Source organism: Limulus polyphemus, unplaced genomic scaffold (genome assembly GCF_000517525.1).
Source record: "Limulus polyphemus unplaced genomic scaffold, Limulus_polyphemus-2.1.2 Scaffold963, whole genome shotgun sequence".
Lineage (NCBI taxonomy): Eukaryota > Metazoa > Arthropoda > Merostomata > Xiphosura > Limulidae > Limulus > Limulus polyphemus.
In genome coordinates, this window is record NW_013666573.1 from 162,077 (window position 1) to 166,571 (window position 4,495).

A 4,495-nucleotide genomic window follows, 5' to 3' on the forward strand; every position below is an offset into this window, starting at 1 on the left:
AAAGGTGAACTGCAGTGTAATGTGCTGTTGTTGGATTTGTTAGTGTCAATTTTGTTCGTGAGTTGAGTTTTGTTGTGGGGAATGTTAGAGAGCTTTTCAACTATAGCTGGTGGGAATTTATTGGTATGAATAAATGAGTGTTTTATGTGGTTAATTTCTTCATTTATGTAGTCAGTTGAACAGAGTCTTGTGGCTGTGTTTATGAGGTTTTTAAGTGTATTGATTTTTTGTGTGGTGTCATGAGCGGAATTCCAGGGGATGTAGAGACCAGTGTGTGTGTTTTTGCGGTGCATTTTTGTTTTAAACTCAGTGTCAGATCTAATAATTTTGAGGTTAAGAAAGGATAATTGTTTATTGTTTTCGTGTTCTATGGTAAATTTGATGTTGGGGTGAATGGAATTTATGTGTTTAAAGAAAGTTAGTGTATGTTCTGTAGAGTTGAAACCAGCAAAAGTGCCATCGACATCTCTGTACCAGTATAGTGGGGGATGAAGCGCAGAAGGTCATGAATATATTGGCAAGAACGGGCGAAAGACTAAAACCAACTTCATTTTCAACAACGAACATTTCCTTCAAATAGACGGTTTAAGTATGGGCAATCCTGCTTAGAATTTACAACAGAGAAGCAAAAAGTGTGCTGTGGGTGTGCATTAACTTGTTGGGGTCATTAATGTAGAGGTTGAGTGCAATACTGTCCAATTATACTGTTCACTTATGATTCATTCAACTACAATCTTGGCAAATACATAGCCTGGGCTCTCACACTATATGTAACATCTGCAGGTTCATTTTATAAAGATGCCTTCAATTTCAAATATACACTAGAACAACTAAATTCGAAAGCCTTAATGGTTAGTTTTGATGTCGTGTCACTCTTCACCTAAGTCCCCGCCAATGAAGCTTGCAATATTGCACTCAACGTCTACATTAATGACCCCATTCTTAAATTATGAATAACACGAATGGATTGAAATATTTAATTAAATTATCTCAAAATAAACCTTCATTTCGGAAAATTAGCTTGAATTCTTCATAACCTCTGAATAGTGGGTGACCCAACGGGTCACGGGTGGTCTAATATGTACTAAAACAAGCTCATGCTTGTAACAAGAAATTTAGGACGTTATAATATAAGTTCCCATGTATATTTTATAATAATTATTGTACTAAATATGCATGGATGGATATATCAGCATATCAATGAAGGTGACATTCAAAGGGTGATGCATAAAGAATGTGCCGTAAAAATAATCTAGCGCAGGAGATAATTCAGTCTTGATATTGTGCACTAACTCGCATGCGTGTTGAGAGATATGTGAGATCTTGAAAAGCGACGTTTTCTTTGTTCCCTTATTTACAGGTGCTCACCCAAAACCGAATACTATGGCGATCTAATGATTTGACGAAAGGCGTTAAAACTGGATATGATTGCCTGCTCTTCCATAACATCAAGAACCATTGTGCGCGATACTACCAAAGGGAGGGTTGTGTTATAGCAATGTCTAAGTCTCCGGCTTAGTCGTAATCAGTATATACAGAGACTGTCAACTTGCGTTAACTAAGAATATAACTTAAGCACTTTTCCAAATAACTCCTAACGTTAACTTTCTAACTACATTATTTCATATTCATCCACAAGCTACACCAAAACATTCCAAAGATATGCTTATTATTTTTGTAATAGGATAAAACCCCATTAACCCCTTAGAAGAAGAGGCCCCTCTGTGAAATACAATTGTTAATTCATAATATTTACCAAAAAATATTACAATTGATCAAACTTTCTTCATTTGATATAAACTAAATATATTCAGAACAAGCTTACATAATGAGAATATCAAAAATGTTAAATATATTTACAGAACGGCTCTTGATTATTGAAGTTTTAAATGATGGGGTTTCAGAATGATATCAAGTACAACTATGCCCACTGAAATGTCTCAATACTTCTCATAATCATGGCAAATGTCATTAACTTCTTTAATTATTTGTCTTGTTGAGATGCTTAAATAAAGTTCTAATTCAAATTCAAGCAGAAATATTGATGAAATAAGCTAAGGCTAACTTTAGTGAGAGGTTTCGGGTTAAAATAACTTTAAACAATAAGGGTATAAGACTGAGGGCGTATTGCAATTTTCACACTGAAATTCGCACATCAGGCTAACATACGAAGTACACAGTAAACTAAACAAAATAAAGAATAAATCAATGTAACGGTTTTAAAGTTTTCTGGTGGATAGCGCGCCAAGGAATGAAACTTTCGTAATTTTACTGTACAACATGAACGTCACCACGAACTGAAAAAGAAAAAAACAACAACAACATGTGCTCAAGCTAATGATTTTAAAGTAAATGCATCACATTAGATTATCAAAAGAAGTACATAACAAAGGGAAGAAAACGAATGAGACTCAAAGAAAGAATCACCCAGCGCAGTAACACCAAGGATCTCAACTACAATATGCTGCAAATGACGGAGCAGAATACTAGCAATATAGAGGCTCAAAAATGTATCACATATTCGTCGAACTAAACTATTACTGAATATACGGCATACTGAATAAAAATTAGCATATGGAACAGAGGACAGAATGGAAAAAAAACATTAAAGCACCGGTTCAAAAATTTGTGTATAATCCACTCAGTAACAAAAACTTGCTGGATCAACACAACATATGATATGTAAAAAGAGAGCAAAACTTCAGGGCTTAATTATATGTAATTTAAAGGCAAAATCACGTATAACATGTATGCTTTCCATGGACCACACGAAAGAATAAAAACAAAAACCAGGGTGAACCTTTTTGTGTACATTACCACTTCGATGCATTGCAAAACTGAACATAATTAAAATAATTAAATAATTAAACATAATAATTCGAAACTGTCTTTATGCATAGTTCTAAGTTTTTTGGTATGTAAGACAGTGTCAAAAAACATCCAGAATCAAAATTATTGCACTGAACACAAAATGGAGTGAAAATAAGCAACTAAAGCCGAAAATACGATTAAAATTATTTTACACCTACGTCATTTACTGTCCTATAGTCACTGAATTAATCTATCACAAAAGACTGCAAAACGTTTTTGAAGCTCAGTTTAATAATTAAAAAAGTTTATGTATATGCCACTTTGTTGCAAAAACAAATATAATTAAAATTATATGCAAAAAGCATCAAGGTTTCGAAACAGTAACTCAAAATTTTGCGAATATGTAACTTAGTAATAAAACCTCCCAGACTCAAAACATTTAGTTTGTAAGATGGATTGAAGAAAGACAGCAAGAGCTGAAATTGGTAATTTAAAATTTGTCTGTATGTCACATAGTAAAACATACCTGCGGACACAAAAGTATTCCAAGAGGTTCATGTTAGACTAAAGCAAAGAAGCTCAAGGCAACAGTTAAAAATATATATTTGAATGCTTTCCAGTAAAAACATACACACAGAAAAAAACTTTTAGGGTCATTACTATCACATGTTTTGAACGTTTAATTGTGCGTACTTCGTCAGGTTTGTTTGTGTGAAAAGCTACACAAAGGGTTATATGCGCATAAACGTCCCTAATTTTCAACTGATACACTAGAGCAAAGGCAGTTAGTCAACAACATTCACTGCCAACTCTTGGACTACTCTTGTCAAACTGAATAGTGAGTTTTGGCTGTCACTTTTATAAAGCATCTACAACCCCAAAGTGAAGAGCACGTTTTTGCAAACAATGAATCCTCGGATTCACATTCCAAGTACGCAATCCACCAGCTGTGACATATTTATTATTATATATTTATTTTAATATCAACGTTTTTTTAGATTAAATTTATATACAGAAACATACATAGCTTATACTGTTAAATATATTTTGCGAAACTCCAGCCTATTCTCCAAAGTTGTAAAAGATTCTCGAGAATAAGAATCAACAATATATATATGTACGTAAAAGCTTAAATGTAGCGTCAGTATTGTTACGTAAAACTGAAAATTCGAGAAAGCCTCCACACGCGTATAATTATAACCAATGCAACGCGCCAAAAAAGTAGTATTTATTATTAGTTTGCTATGGTCAGTGTGCTATAAGCTTCGGAGGCTATAACTGTGATTGTTATTACGCTTGTCAATCGGAAAGCTTCACATATTTGACCAGGAGCATTTACAAAGTTCGAACATTACAAATAATTTAACTTCAGTGGATTCACATCGGACATTAGTAGTTTTACGAAGATATTTATAACTTCAGCGGTAAAAGAAACTCGACCTGTAATCGGCGTGTGTGACTGGTAAATAACAAAGGACAAAGCTAGCTAGTTCCCTGTTAAGTGAATTATACCTACGTCAACTCCTAATTAGCTCATTCGTCGTGAACCCTCGATAAGATATCAAGGAAGTTCCAGACTAAAAAGAAGACTTTACATTGCTTGTAAGTTTGTAAATTTTTTATATATAAATCATTGACTGTAATAACTGTTTGTAATAACTGTTATTGTAAATTGTATTATTGT